At 43.8% G+C, this 16,381-nt stretch overlaps 1 protein-coding gene across 3 annotated transcripts in view; it reads left to right on the top strand.

Annotated features, from left to right (window-relative positions):
- LOC139407167 (nuclear receptor coactivator 1-like) overlaps nucleotides 1-16,381 on the top strand; it is an 86,197-nt gene that overhangs the window by 4,661 nt on the left and 65,155 nt on the right. Inside the window, exon 1 of one of the 3 annotated variants that reach the window (XM_071150683.1) lies at nucleotides 6,038-6,461. The exons of the other annotated variants lie outside the window; for them this stretch is intronic. The gene's annotated coding sequence lies outside the window, so the exon portion shown is untranslated. Of the gene's footprint in view, nucleotides 1-6,037; nucleotides 6,462-16,381 lie in introns of those variants that run through there. 3 annotated transcript variants of the gene reach the window in all.

Below are 16,381 nucleotides of genomic sequence, written 5' to 3'. Positions count from 1 at the left end.
ACGCAAGCCATTTTGCAAGCGATGCGGTACATGGCGCTTGCTCCCATGAACGGCGGCACTGGCTCGGTGCTAGAGGTGCCAAAAGTTTCAATTAGCTGAAGGCTTGAGCAGCTGCCATGCATGGTGGACCAGTAAGCATCGTTCATCTTGTCAGCCTGTCCCAGATGGTCCTCCAGTAAACACTAAAGTCTCTCTCTCTTCTCTTTCGAGGTCCTGCTCGCTACCTTCTCCCCCAGTGGGATGGTGCTGCATGATAGGGAGGCCTTGGCGCCATAGCCCCCTCTCCTGGATCCTACCCGCCCCACCACCACCCCCCTCAGAGCAGAGGACCACCACAACAGCAGCCCCCCCCCCCCCATGAGTCACCCTCTGGAGCCTTAGATCAAGTAATTGTGACCCCCTTCTTCCCCTTATATACTGTAGTTAACTCAATTGCATCCCCTGGTTCCGGTCTATCTTTTTGCTACATTGGCACGTTTCCAACCTGTCCCCTTAACTAGCTTTCTCTGGATAAAGGTCTGGTTTATCATGAATTCGTAGACATATTGGATTGATTGATCAATTAGCTTATTCATCTAACCCTCTTCAACCCCCCCCCCCCCCCCCCCCCCCCCAACACTGAGTGTTCAGTGCAGGAACAACACAACACAGATGAGGCTTGTATCTATCTATATATGCTGCTGCCTGTTGCATGTAATCACAATTCTGTAGCACAGAATCAACCAAACTAGGATATGCTGATAGGAGTCATGCTCCATACAGGATAGGAAATAAACCTTTTTCCAATGGCATTTTTTTGACCGTGTGAGCTCCTTTTCGGGGGCATTTTGAGGCATTTCCAGGGCATTTTCATTTGCGATCACTAAACTGAACTTGGCCTACCTAGAAAACATTTTCTGCAAAAGCTTGTGAAAGCTCTTGCATGTCAAAGGTACTGGAGTTTTGCAGAAAGCTTTCCGGAACATTGTGGTGGCACGATCTTGAGTGGTCTTGACCCCCACCCAATCAGCATTCCATCTCTCGATTGTTGTTGTTTACCGTGGTTTTGACCGTTGACTTGCTCAGCTCAGTGGTAGAGGTCTTTTTCTACTTCTGCTGTCGCCGTTGTTTTTTTAATTACACTGAACAAAAGTATAAACGCAACATGCAATAATTGTAAAGATTTTACTGAGTTACAGTTCATATAAGTAAATCAGACAAATAAATTCATTAGGCCCTAATCCATGTATTTCACATGACTAGGAATACAAATATGCATCTATTGATTAGATGACTCTTTTTTTTTTTTTTTTTTTAAATAGTAGGGTAGTGGTTCAGAAACCCAGTCAGTATCTGGTGACCACCATTTACCTCATGCAGCACGACATCTCCTTCACATAGAGTTGATCAGGCTGTTGATTGTGGCCTGTGGAATATTGTCCCACTCTTATTCAATGGCTATGTGAAGTTTCTGGATATTGTTGGGAACTGGAACACGCTGTTGTACATGTTGATCCAGAGCATCCCAAACATGCTCAATGGGTGACATGTCTGGTGAGTATGTAGGTCATGGAAAAACTGGGACTTTTTCAGCTTCCAGAGATTGTGTACAGATCCTTGTGACATGGGGCCGTGCATTATCATGCTGAAACATGAGGTGATGGGGGAGGATGAATGACAACAATGGACCTCAGGAATTCCTCACAGTATCTCTGTGCATTGAAATTGCCATCAATAAAATGTGTTCATTGTCCTTAGATTATGCCTGTCCATACCATAACCCCACCGCCACCATGGGGCACTCTGTTCACAATGTTGACACCTGCAAACCGCTCGCCCACACGACATCTGTCATCTGCCCTGTACAGTTGAAACCGGGATTCATCTGTGAAGGGCACACTTCTTCAGCATTCCAGTGGCCATTGAAGGTGAGCATTTTCCTACTGAAGTCGGTTACAATGCCGAACTGCAGTCAGGTCAAGACCCTGGTGAGAACGACGACCACGCAGATGAATGTCCCCGAGACGGTTTTTGACAGTTTGTGCAGAAATTCTTCAGTTGTGCAAGCCCACAGTTTCATCAGCTGCTCGGGTAGCTGGTCTCAGACCATCCTGCAGGTGACGAAGCCAGATGTGGAGGTCCTGGGCTGGCGTGGTTACATATGGTCTGCTGTTATGAGGCTGGTTGAACGTATTGCCAAATTCTCTAAAACAATGTTGGAGGTGGCCTATGGTAGAGGAACATTACATTCTCTGGCAACCGCTCTGGTGGCGATTCCTGCATTCAGCATGCCAATCACACCAATCTGTGACATTTGTAGAGTGACCTTTTATTGTCCCCAGCACATGGTGCACCTGTGTAATGATCATGCTGTTTAATCAGCTTCTTGAGATGCCACACTTGTCAGGTGGATGGATTATTTTGGCAAAGGAGAAATGCTCACTAACAGGGATGTAAACAAATTTGTGCACAACATTTGAGAAAAATAAGCTTTTTGTGCATATGGGGAAAATGTCTGGGATTTTTTTATTTCAGGTTATGAAACATGGGACCAACACTTATTTATTTATTTTTTTTCAGTGTAGAAATGACTCCAATCTAATATAAAATAATACCTGCTAATATTACCTCCTGTACAAAAGCTGGGTGACCGGTCGAGAAGGGGGAGCAGGGGCTTGTTGTTGCTACGGAGGCCAGTGTGTAGATTGGGCGTTTCACAGATTGAATTTCTGATTAATATTATTATTACCTGAGGTGCCCATGCTGCGTGAGAAGGGGTGAGGGGGTTTGAAAAACACTCAGGTTGAACCCCCCCCCCCCCCCTATGGCAACATCTGAGGGGCTGTGACTACTGAAACACAGCACCCCCCCCCCAACACACACACACACACACACACACACAAATTAGCTGTGTTTTGGTAGTTAACAGCCCCTCAGCTGTTGCCATGGAAATGTGAAATCTGACCCAGCCTACGCAGTATCGCTCCCTCTCATCTACTGTATGGTACTGCACAAAGAAATCTACTGAGTCAATTACTGTATGGTGCATAACAATCATTTGTATAACTTTGAATTCATTTCAGGATATTGTATATTTCCTATGGCGAAGTTGATGTATTTTTACGTTAGAATAACACTACTACTACTAATAATAATTACGCCATGTGGCGTTTACATTAACAGTGATTATGTATTTAACACAAGTTGATTACATAATCTTTGTATGGTTTAAGTGCTGTCTTGTATTTCCTTTTTGGTTTTCCTTTGAACCTTAAATCATGAAGGTCTACTTTTAGCATAGCAAACACTGTCTTTTTTTAGAAAACTGGTTCATTATGAAGTAGGCTTTGTGGTACATGCATACCTGCTATTGAAACTCTCCTGCCACGGTCGCTCATGTGCACTTTTGACCCAAGTGTGATTGGTAATTTGACAGCTGTACAAAGACAAAACAAAGTGAATGTTGTCACAGTTCAAATAGTTTCTGGAGGTGTGGCAATTATTTTCTACTGTTAAACTGTAGCTAAGTATAGGTAAGTACAGGGTATGATATTAGTGTTAATACTGTTACTCCCTATAGGTTAACAACCCCACCCCATAATTAATTGGATTTTGAGGTAAGCTATCTATTTTTTTCAGGGTTACCAAGGCAACATTCCAAAACAATTCTAGCAAAAAGAGTTCCCCCTTTAAAAAAATAAAAAATAATTCCCAACTGAAGCTTGGCCTAAACCTACATCTAGGCTAAGTGTATCAATAACTAAAGAGTGTGAAGAGTACTGTCTACACATTCATGACCATGGGTTAGGTCAACAGAATTGCCTTATTTAAGTCAATTAATGAATCAATACAGTCTTCTGAGTTGTTTAGAAAAGTGGCTGAGTTAGTGGACAATGTCTCTTCGCTGCCTCACCATGAGATGAGTCTGTCCCTGTCAGTGTTTTAATGGGTCCTCAGTCAAATTTTAAGAGCCAATTAGTTCAGCCCAAATGGTAGTTTCATGAGTTTGAGTGTTTTTCTCTGAGGGCTATAGTGCTAGGGAAACAGTGTGAGATGTCACACACACACACAGTACATCTGCCTCAGTTTGCACCTCAGGCCCGTGACTTCTCACCCCCGTCCTGCTGCTCCACGTGTGTGTGCGTATGTCTGTCTTCAAAACTGCTCCTAGTCTCACACCACGGCAGAACTCTCTACTCTAATCACCTAGCGGGTCACACTCACAGCTCACCAGATGTCTGACAAGGATCTGAGCATTGTATTGATGAGCTTCTTATCGTCTCATCATCATCATCAAGCTAAGAGGGATCATTAAGTCAGTGGGACTGCGCATTGCTGCTTGTATACCTGGCCTGTTATCATAGAGTGAGTGCAGGATATGTGCCACTGATGCACTTGTTCTGTACTGCAGGGATCCTGTTATGTAAAAAGGTTTGAAGCCATAACTTTACATCGGGCTGTCAAAGTTTAGAAATAGTCGCACCGTATCCAATTCCTTAGCCGTAATTGGTACCATATTTTAGCTGTACTAGCTGTTGCCATAACAGTAGTCATAACTGTTGCCTTAAGTGTCTGTAAAGCCATAACGGCAGTTTTAAGTGGTGCCATAAGCCATAAAAGTGTCCCTTCACGCTACGGCCATTGCCTTAAGCCCTAACCCACGCCCATTCCCCAGCCACAACTGTTACAATAACCATAGCCATAATCTGTGCCATTATCCATAAGCTGTAGCCAAGCATAATATGTTACATCATCCCCGGCCATAAGCCTCAGCCAACCAGAACTGTAGCCACAACTTTGGCTGTGGCCCCTAGCCATTCTGGCAGACAGGCTGCTGTACTGTTGTATCCTAGGCTGGGCCTCACTGCTAGGAGCCTGAGGAGAGGAGAGGACTGCTCCAGTGCTGTAGAGGTCTGACTGCACTGGGCCATTTCCTCCTCTGTGTAAACATCCTAAATCGGTGTGTAAACAGTGAGAGTGTGGAACAATACTCTGAGAGGGGCAGGGGGCCTTTCTGGTTTCCCTGTTCCTGAGGCTGTCCATATATCCGCCCCAGCTGTAGGTAGGGGTAATCACGTAAGCATAGCTACCACCTGGTTCACCTAGCTGGAGCCTGCGGGGAGCGATTTACGGCCTATCGCTACACATACATGTTGCTGCACAGAGCAGCATTGCACTATACCCATGACCCATTGATGTTCATTAGTAACTAGGAAGTGGATGCCTCAGAGGGCAGGAGAAGGGCAGGTCTGGAAGTGTGAGCAGATATGTCTGCGTGTGACAGCCAGGCAGGCTGATATGAGGGGGACTAGCTGAAGAATGAGGGCCTGTGAGAGGGAGACATGAGACCTGGGAGTCTGGTGAGTGGTGAAGGGCCAGCTCTGACCCAACCCGGACCGGCCTTTCAGACAGAAACAAACGCAGGAGGCCGAAGTGTGGCTCTAGCGACGATGATGAGGAGGATCAGATTGGTAATGTGACGGGTGGTGGGGGGTGTGTCTGTCTTTCTATGGAGATGTAGCCAAATGAGGCGTGAAACAAACACAGAATGGTTGGCATTCTGTCTGTATACTGTAGCTTTTTTTAAATGACACAATCTGTGTCACTGCCTCTATCTTACTGTACTGACCCACGTTTTGAGGTCCCTTGAACATTTCACACAACATATGTGGATGTGCCTTAATTCTACAAGTGCCTCTGTTTTGATGATTGCTGTAATTTGAATTCTGGTTGCAAAGCATTCCAAATACCGTACAGTGAAGATAAAGCGGTGCATTGAGTCATACAGTACAGACCCAGTTAGGCCTGTGTTCGTGCTTTCAGGAGAACTGTATACATTCTCCTGTTGTGTACTATATTTCAGGGGGGAGGAACTCTGCAACAGTGACTGAGCAGCTTCTCATGGAGCAAACCATTTCTGCCAGGGAGAGGGGGTAGTCCTGTGTGCCGTAAAGCATGCGGGATGTCCTTTCCTAAAGCGTGCTCGCTGCTAAGCTCCCCAAGGCTCCTCCACGAGGGGTCTCTTGTTGAGCTGTCCTCTCACTGCCACAGTCTCCCTTTCTCTGTTCACAGTGCCTGGGGGACTGATTTCATAACCACCCCCCCTCTATTTCTCTCCATGATGGGCTGTCCTTCTCTCAGTGCCATACGTTTATTTTCTGTCTGTGAGGGAGGTGATTAGAGTACCTCCGCGTGAGCAAATGTGCGAGATCAGAAGAGCTCGCTGAAAGAGAGTGCAGGAAAAAGGAGAGGGCGCAAGCCTGCCTGTGGAATGGAAAACTCTTGGTGGTGTTCTGCTTCTCCCAGAACCCTGTCAGAGGAGTTAGTGCTCTGTCTCTGGACTGCAGCTACTTCTTCTGCTCTCAGCCCACTCGTTGAGGCTGCTGCCTGGCACCTGCGTGTTTCTCTGACTGACTGACTGACTGCTGGGATCCTTTACGTCTCACACATACAGGCCAACGCTAGGCTGAGCTGGGCTTCAGGTGCGTGTATCTCTTACTGGGTCACTTCTTTATCTTAATTTCTCTCTCTCCTTCTCTTTTCTTTTGACTTGAGGTAGTTGTTTACCTTCAGGTTACTGTGGTGTGTGTTTACTGTGTGTGTGTGTGTGTGTGGGGGGGGGTGAAGGCCTCTGGCTATTTGTGTTTGGGAATGAGTGAATAGGTAGCTACGTGTTTTGCAGAGTCTTGTTGTAAGTGCCTGCACTCTTGGCTGAGGTGTGTTTAGTTTTTCTCAGCCACCATTGAGCTTTAGGTGGGGAGAGGGATTTGCAGAGGTTACTCAGTGAGTCTTTAAACACACCTTGTTTTTAGCTTTTCTTCTCTCCCCTCCACAGCATGTTACGTTTATGCTCAGCTCTCCCCCTGACCATGTGGTCTCAGGGGCAGTCACATGTGCTGCATTTTTGTCATGTAAATCAAATGCCTAGATGTTATTTAGTCAAGTCATAGCCTATGCATTACATACTTATGATTTATCCACCTAATTATAGTGCTTTTTTTAAATGTACATCTTTAGGCTACATTGTGACTTCTCTTATACGTACAACACCGTCACCCTGGCGATCATTGATTGTGAAAGGAATTTTACACGGTGTAGCTGAACTTGAAAATGGCAAATTGTAATTCAAGGGGGAACTGATTTGTAAAGTGGCTTAGCTTTCATTAGGGAGTGTTAAAACCCAACATTTTAAAATGGGTCATAGTAAGAATGAATAGAGTTTAGGAGGAGAAGGAAAGGGCATTTCAGGGCACAGCTTGAGTTGTTGCCTTATTTTAACAAGCCGATCTTAAAGATGGGCTTATAGCCTGAAGTTCTAGACCATGTTGACTTAAGAAAAATAATAAATAGGACACAGAGCCTACAAATCAGTCTTCCTATGTACTCACTTGAGGAACATAGGCTTTACGTAATAGCCCGTCAAAAGCAGCCTAGTGTTTGTAAGAGAGAGAACATATCTTTGAGCTTAGTGGTTTGTGACAGGTGCCACCATGCCCCATGTTGTGTAACTGAGAGAGCATTTCAGCTGTGGCCCTATGGGCAGACCGACACAGTCTGTCAGACAGACAGGTCAGGATGTTTTAGCTTAGTGGCTCCGCTCAGCCACAAACCTCATGGAAATGACATCTTCCTTTAAAGTGGAGTGGTGTGGTGGCACACTGGCATGGAGCAGTGTGATTTGCCCATTGTCGCCAGGCCAGGAGATGGATAACCGAGTGACTGAGTGAACTCGCCACAGCGTGTGTTATCTGGGCTCGCTTACAGGAAGTAGGGCTGCGGGCCTGTTGTGGCGATGGCGAGGGACAGCTAACCATAACAAACAGTAGGCCTAAGCGATCTCCCTGAGAGAAAGCAGATGATATGGAACGGCATGGAACCCAGGGGAAGAGAGAAAAGCCTATGGGGAATGACGCAGAGAGCGATGTGGTGGAGAAGCAGGATAAGCCACAAACCTAGAAGACGTAGACCTTAAAGTGAAATGCTTACTTACAGGCCCTAACCAACAGTGCAAAGTAAAGTAAAAAATGGGTATTAAGTTTTAAAAAAAATGGTATTAGGGAAACAATAGATAAGTAAAATGACTGAGAAAAACAGGAGAGGCTATATACAGGTGGTACAGAGTGCGGGGCACCGGTTAGTCAGGCTAATTGAGGTAATATGTACCTGTAGGTATAGTTAAAGTGACTATGCATAGATGATGTTAAACAGAGTAGCAGCAGTGTAAAAGGTCAGGATGGGGGGTAAACACAATGCAAATAGTCCGGGTAGCCATTTGATTATCTGTTCAGGAGTCTTATGGCTTGGGGGTAAAAGCTGTTGAGAAGCCTTTTGGTCTTAGACTTGGTGCTCTGGTACTGCTTGCCATGCAGTAGCAGAGAGAACAGTCTATGACTGGGGTGGCAGGGGTCTTTGACAATTTATAGAGCCTTTCTCTGACACTGCCTGGTGTAGAGGTCCTGAATGGCAGGCAGCTTAGCCGCAGTGATGTAATGGGCCGTACGCACTACCCTCTGTAGTGCCTTGCGGTTGTAGGCCGAGCATTTGCCGTACCAGGCAGTGATGCTCTCGATGTTGCAGCTCTAGAACCTTTTGAGGACCTATGCCAAATCCTTTCAGTCTCCTGAGGGGAGTAGGTTTTGTCGTGCCCTCTTCCCGACTGTCTTGGTGTGTTTGGACCATTCTAGTTTGTTGGTGATGTGGACACAATCATCTCCTTTGTCTTGATTATGTTGAGGAATAGGTTGTTATTCTGGCACCACCCGGCCTCTGACCTCCCTATAGGCTGTCTTGTCAGTGATTAGGCCTACCACTGTTGCGTCGTCTGCAAACTTAATGATGGTTTGGAGTCGTGCCTGGCCATGTAGTTGTGGGTGAACAGGGAGTACAGGAGAGGACTGGGCACGCACCCCTGAGGGGCTCCAGTGTTGAGGATCAGCGTGGCAGATATGTTGCTACCTACCCTCACCACCTGGGAGCGGCCCGTCGAAGTCCAGGATCCATTTGCAGAGGGAGGTGTTTAGTCCCAGGGTCCTTAGCTTAGTGATGAGATTTGAGGGCACTATGCTGTTTAACGCTGAGCTGTAGATAAATTAATGTCATTCTCACACAGGTGTTCCTTTTGTCCAGGTGGGAAAGGGCAGTGTGGAGTGCAATAGAGATTGCATCATTTGTTTGAGCGGTATGCAAATTTGAGTGGGTCTAGGGTTTTGGGGATTATGGTGTTAATGTGAGCCATTACCAGCCTTTCAAAGTCTGTAGTCATTTAGGCAGGTTACCTTTTTGGGCACAGGGACTATGGTGGTCATCTTGAAGCATGTTGGTATTACAGACAAAATCAGGGACATGTTGAAAATGTCAGTGAAGATATCTGCCAGTTGGTTAGCACATGCCCGGAGCACACGTCCTGGTAATCAAATCAAAAGTAACAGTCAGTATCTGGTGTGGCCATCAGCTGCATTTGGGGCGGCAGTGCATCTCCTCCTCACGGACTGCACCAGATTTGCCAGTTCTTGCTGTGAGATGTTACCCCACTCTTCCACCAAGGCACCTGCAAGTTCCTGGACATGTCTGGGGGGGGAATGGCCCTAGCCCTCACCCTTCAATCCAACAGGTCCCAGACGTGCTCAATGGGATTGAGATCCTGGCTCTTCGCTGGCCATGGCAGAACACTGACATTCCTGTCCTGCAGGAAATCACACACAGAACGAGCAGTATTGCTGGTGGCATTGTCATGCTGGAGGGTCATGTCAGGATGAGCCTGAAGGAATGGTACCACATGAGGGAGGAGGATGTCTTCCCTGTAACGCACAGCATTGAGATTGCCTGCAATGACAACAAGCTCAGTCCGATGATGCTGTGACACACCGCCCCAGACCATAACAGACCCTCCACCTCCAAATCGATCCCATTCCAGAGTGGCAACGTTGATGTCTGGTGAGGACCTGCCTTACAACAGGCCTGCAACCCTCAGTCCAGCCTCTCTCCGCCTATTGCGGACAGTCTGAGCACTGATGGAGGGATTGTGCGTTCCTGGTGTAACTCGGGCAGTTGTTGTTGCCATCCTGTACCTGTCCCGCAGGTGTGATGTTTGGATGTAACAATCCTTTGCAGGTGTTGTTATACGTGGTCTGCCACTGCGAGGACGATCAGCTGTGCGTCCCCTCTCCCTGTAGCGCTGTCTTAGGCGTCTCACAGTACAGACATTGTAATTTATTGCCTAAGGCATGTTAACACAGATGAACAGGGACCCTGGGAATCTTTATTTTGGTGTCTTTCAAAGTCAGTAGAAATGCCTCTTTAGTGTCCTAAGTTTTCATAACTGTGACCTTAATTGCCTACCGTCTGTAAGCTGTTAGTGTCTTAAGGACCGTACCACTGGTGCATGTTCATTAATTGTTTATGGTTCATTGAACAAGCATGGGAAACAGTGTTTAAACCCTTTACAATGAAGATCTGTGAAGTTATTTGTATTGTTATGAATTATCTTTTGAAGGACAGGGTCCTGAAAAAGGATGTTTCTTTTTGTGCTGAGTTTATATATCTGTGTGTGTTTACATACACCTTAGCCAAATACATTTTAACTAATTTATTGACATTTAATCCTAGTAAAAATTCCCTGTTATGATCACCACTTAATTTTAAGATTGTGAAATGTCAGAATAATAGTAGAGAGGGTTTATTTTTGCGTTTTATTTCTTTCATCACATTCCCAGTGAGTCAGAAGTTTACATACACTCAATTAGTATTTGGTAGCATTGCCTTTAAATTTTTACTTGGGTAAAACGTTTCTGGTAGCCTTCATCAAGCTTCCCACAATAAGTTGGGTGAATTTTGGTCTATTCCTCCTGACAGAGCTGGTGTAACTGAGTCAGGTTTGCAGGCCTCCTTGCTCGCACATGCTTTTTCAGTTCTGCCCACAAATGTTCTGTAGGTTTGAGGTTTGTGATGGCCACTCCAATACCTTGACTTTGTTATCCTTATGCCATTTTGCCACAACTTTGGAAGTATGCTTGGGGTCATTGTCCATTTGGAAGACCCATTTGCGACCAAGCTTTAACTTCCTGACTGATGTCTTGAGATGTTGCTTCAATATATCCACATAATTTTCCTGCCACATAAAGCCATCTTGATTGTGAAGTGCACCAGTCCCTCCTGCAGCATAGCACCCCCACAACATGATGCTTCCACCCCAGTGCTTCACGGTTGGGATGGTGTTCTTTGGCTTGCAAGCCTCCCTTTTTCCTCTAAAGATAAAGATGGTCATTATGGCCAAACAGTTCTATTTTTGTTTCGTCAGACCAGAGGACATTTCTCCAAAAAGTACGATCTTTGTCCCCATGTGCAGTTGCAAACTGTAGTCTGGCTTTTTTATGGCGATTTTGGAGCAGTGGCTTCTTCCTTGCTGAGCGGCCTTATAGGTTATGTCGATATTGGACTCGTTTTACTGTGGATATAGATACTTTTTTACCTATTTCCACCAGCATCTTCACAAGGTCCTTTGCTGCTGTTCTGGGATTGATTTGCACTTTTCGCACCGAAGTACGTTCATCTCTAGGAGACAGAACGCGTCTCCTTCCTGAGCGGTATGACGGCTGCGTGGTCCCATGGTGCTATACTTGCGTACTATTGTTCTACAATAGGTTTTTTTTTCTGAGGTCTTGGCTGATTTATTTTGATTTTCCCATGATGTCACGCAAAGAGGCACTGAGTTTGAATGTAGGCCTTGAAATACATCCACAGGTACACCTCCAATTGCCCCAAATTATGTCAATTAGCCTATCAGACGCTTCTAATGCCATGACATAATTTTCTGGAATTTTCCAAGCTGTTTAAAGGCACAGTCAACTTCCCACTGGAATTGTGATACAGTGAAATAATCTGTCTGTGAACAATTGTTGGAAAATGACTTGTGTCATGCACCAAGTAGATGTCCTAACCAACTTGCCAAAACTATAGTTTGTTAACATGAACTTTGTTGAATGGTTGAAAACAAGTTTTAATGACTCCAACGTATGTGTATGTAAACTTCCGACTTCAACTGTGTGTGTGTGTGTATATGTATTTAGTCGGCCACCAATTGTGCAAGTTCTCCCACTTAGAAAGATGAGAGGCCTGTAATTTTCATCATAGGTACACTTCAACTATGACAGACAAAATGAGGTGGAAAAATCCAGAAAATCACATTGTAGGATTTTTAATGAATTTATTTGCAAATTATGGTGGAAAATAAGTATTTGGTCACCTACAAACAAGCAAGATTTCTGGCTCTCACAGACCTGTAACTTCTTATTTAAGAGGCTCCTCTGTCCTCCACTCGTCACCTGTATTAATGGCATCTGTTTGAACTTGTTATCAGTATAAAAGACACCTGTCCACAACCTCAAACAGTCACACTCCAAACTCCACTATGGCCAAGACCAAAGAACTGTCAAAGGACACCAGAAACAAAATTGTAGACCAGCACCAGGCTGGGAAGACTGAATCTACAATAGGTAAGCAGCTTGGTTTGAAGAAATCAACTGTGGGAGCAATTATTAGAAAATGGAAGATATACAAGACCACTGATAATCTCCCTCGATCTGGGGCTCCACGCAAGATCTCACCCCGTGGGGTCAAAATGATCACAAGAACGGTGAGCAAAAATCCCAGAACCACACCTAGTGAATGACCTGCAGAGAGCTGGGACCAAAGTAACAAAGCCTACCATCAGTAACACACTATGCCGCCAGGGACTCAAATCCTGCAGTGCCAAACGTGTCCCCCTGCTTAAGCCAGTACATGTCCAGGCCCGTCTGAAGTTTGCTAGAGAGCATTTGGATGATCCAGAAGAAGATTGGGAGAATGTCATATGGTCAGATGAAACCAAAATATAACTTTTTGGTAACTCAACTCGTCATGTTTGGAGGACAAAGAATGCTGAGTTGCATCCAAAGAACACCATACCTACTGTGAAGCATGGGGGTGGAAACATCATGCTTTGGGGCTGTTTTTCTGCAAAGGGACCAGGACGACTGATCCATGTAAAGGAAAAAATGAATGGGGCCATGTATCGTGAGATTTTGAGTGAAAACCTCCTTCCATCAGCAAGGGCATTGAAGATGAAACGTGGCTGGGTCTTTCAGCATGACAATGATCCCAAACACACCGCCCGGGCAACGAAGGAGTGGCTTCGTAAGAAGCATTTCAAGGTCCTGGAGTGGCCTAGCCAGTCTCCAGATCTCAACCCCATAGAAAATCTTTGGAGGGAGTTGAAAGTCCGTGTTGCCCAGCAACAGCCCCAAAACATCACTGCTCTAGAGGAGATCTGCATGAAGGAATGGGCCAAAATACCAGCAACAGTGTGAAAACCTTGTGAAGACTTACAGAAAACGTTTGACTTCTGTCATTGCCCACAAAGGGTATATAACAAAGTATTGAGAAACTTTTGTTATTGACCAAATACTTATTTTCAACCATAATTTGCAAATAAATTCATAAAAAATCCTACAATGTGATTTTCTGGATTTTTTTTTTTCATTTTGTCTGTCATAGTTGAAGTGTACCTATGGGGCCTGTAATTTTTCATCATCTTTTTAAGTGGGAGAACTTGCACAATTGGTGGCTGACTAAATACTTTTTTGCCCCACTGTGTGTGTATTTTTATATATATATATATATAAAACTGGATCTCACTTTAATGTTTTTATCTAAACATAATCATCCATCAATACCATTTCAGAGGTTGCTGTGTGTGCACGCTCGTCTGGTCTACATGTTCTCTTTGTTGTTGTAGCATTTGTGGCTGTACCGTATATTTGCCTGCTTTCATTTTAGTCCTTTTAGAGTTCAATATAGGAATGTGTTTATGAGGAGGGCTAGGCCAAGGGGCCAGGGCGAGGGTGTAGTTAAGCAGCTTGGACTGTCAGTCTCCCCCAATACATACCCTCTACCTCAAGCTGGGGATAGTTCACTTGTCATTGATGGAAATGGAACCTAAACATCAGTTGTGTTGTTGGACAGTGTAAATGTATGAACAATTTTAAGCTATTCCCAGTATTAATATACTCCCATGTGTGTTTTTGTAAGATGAATAAGTAATTCAAGCACGGTACCAGAACACTGTTAGTCAAGCAGGACTGAATGTGGGGCATTTTAGGGGAGGCTGTTAATAATTGGCTCATATGCAGTGAAGTGGCCGTTTTATGGTGCCATACATTAGAATCTTACCTCACAGTATGTCAGAATAGATAGCGAAATGGTATGTGCACATTACCGAGGAATTGAAAGTATTTAACATTAACATAATATGTCAACCGTAAGTAGCCATCTTAAGTAATGTCTTTGCCACTTGAGGGAGTGTGTATCTGACTATATTGGTAATTCCACCAATTAGGGGCCTTTTGAGTAGTAACATTTTATTTAAATTAATTTGAACATTCTGTCAAAAGAGCACATGTTCAACTTAATAAAGAAACCCTTTTCCCATCTCATGAGGTTAAATAAGAAGATTACTATATTAAGTGCTTATTAAGTGCCTAATAAAGTAACAGGGTTGACTACTACATCTTAAATCAGCCATAAATCCCCATGTGACATGGTGAAGGGAAGTTTGTTGTGTGCAACCGGGTGCTCAAGCTTGCAATTGAAAGCAAGCTTCACTAAAACATGTGAATTGTTTAAACTTCTAGCCTGTAACATGTTATACTTGTTTTCCACCACAAAACACCAGAAAATTGCTAATTATTTTAGAACAAGCTCCCCTGCTTTTGCACTATAATTTGACTATCTAAAAAATGTTTTGTTAAGGAATAGTTGCTCCATATTAAAATGAGCGTTCAGTTCATGTAATATGAACTGTTTTACCGTTTTACCGTAAAATTAATTACTAATGATTCATGAAATACATAATAATCTTCAATAATGACTTTGTCAAAGCAACAAAATAACTAGGGCTTTACAATGTTTTGTGGTGAAAACTTGGAGGAATTTGGATGGGTTAAAGCTTCCTAGAAGTCAGAGGGAAATGTCAAAATGATATATTTTTGCACTTTAGCAAGTCTTTATTCATATAAAAAAATCAGATTTTCCATGTTGTCTCTATAACCCTTTACCCTATAACCCGTTGAAGATTTGGGAACTAATGAGCACCTAAATTGGAACGTTGTTTCTGTACAGTAACATGCTATACATGAAGTCAGAGCTCTGGCTCTGTGCTCGACAGCTCTGTATGGGTTTTGACTGACATTCAGCATTCACCGCATGACAAGAAGTTGCCCCATCCCCCCTGATAATTGTGCAACTTTGCAAATTTTTTGATGGAAATGCAGTAAATTTATGATGACTCAATGTATTTTGAAAGATGAGACATTGAATATTATAATAAATTCTGCTTTGATGTCATACAAGCAAGCCAAACACCTGTGAGTCCAAATGTGCACTTCACATTTCCATATCATAAAACTCATGTCTAACACAGTGCCAACATTTATGATCACTGTGGTTGATATACAGTGGTTGATATGACATGGATTCATGCCCTTGGTTGTTCTGAACACCTTAAGATTATTGTATAACTTTGTCATGTAAGGCAATAGAACAAGCTTTCAAATCATGCCCAACTGACCCAGATTGTCATTTATTATGGACTGTTTTTGATTGTGTAAACAACAGTAATTGTCTGACGGCAGGGATGCAAGGTTGTGTTCCAATCGAAACAACTACAAGTGCTTGCTCTAGTTCATCAATGGCAAAGCTAAGAGAGCAAAAAATAAAAGTGCATTCAAAGTGCTTAGGAACTGTGCACACTTTGGAGAGGCCACTTGGAGACACCAGTTAGTCCTCTCACTCAAATCCTTGCACCTAACCCATATTTTCCAGGAATCGTCTTATGTTGCTGAATGTATCCAGAGTATTTTCAGATTTTGTTATCAACAAATGTGGCAAAGTACAGTAAATGTAAAATGCATATAAAAACAGTAATATTTGGATTCATTCTTCTCAGGTGAACTGTTGTGCACTCACCTTTTTTGGTTTAATAATTTTTCCTTTCTCTCCAAACTGTTCCCTTTTCAATTAGAGGTTGACGATTAAAAATTAGGGTCGATTTCAAGTTTTCATAACAATCGGTAATCGGCATTTTTGGACACCGATCATGGCCGATTTACTTTGCACTCCACGAGGAGACTGCGTGGCAGGCTGACTACCTGTTATGCGAGTGCAGCAAGGAGCCAAGGTAAGGTGCTAGCTAGCATTAAACGTGTCTCATAAAAAAACAATCAATCTTAATATAATCACTAGTAAACTACACATGGTTGATATTACTAGTTTATCTAGCTTGTCCAGCGTTGCATTTAATCGATGTGGTGCCTGTTAATTTAACATTGAATCACAGCCTATTTCGCCAAACGGGTAATTTAAACAAGCG

This window comes from Oncorhynchus clarkii, chromosome 4, assembly GCF_045791955.1.
Source record: "Oncorhynchus clarkii lewisi isolate Uvic-CL-2024 chromosome 4, UVic_Ocla_1.0, whole genome shotgun sequence".
NCBI classification, from domain to species: domain Eukaryota; kingdom Metazoa; phylum Chordata; class Actinopteri; order Salmoniformes; family Salmonidae; genus Oncorhynchus; species Oncorhynchus clarkii.
This window is presented reverse-complemented; position numbering and strand designations above follow the sequence as displayed.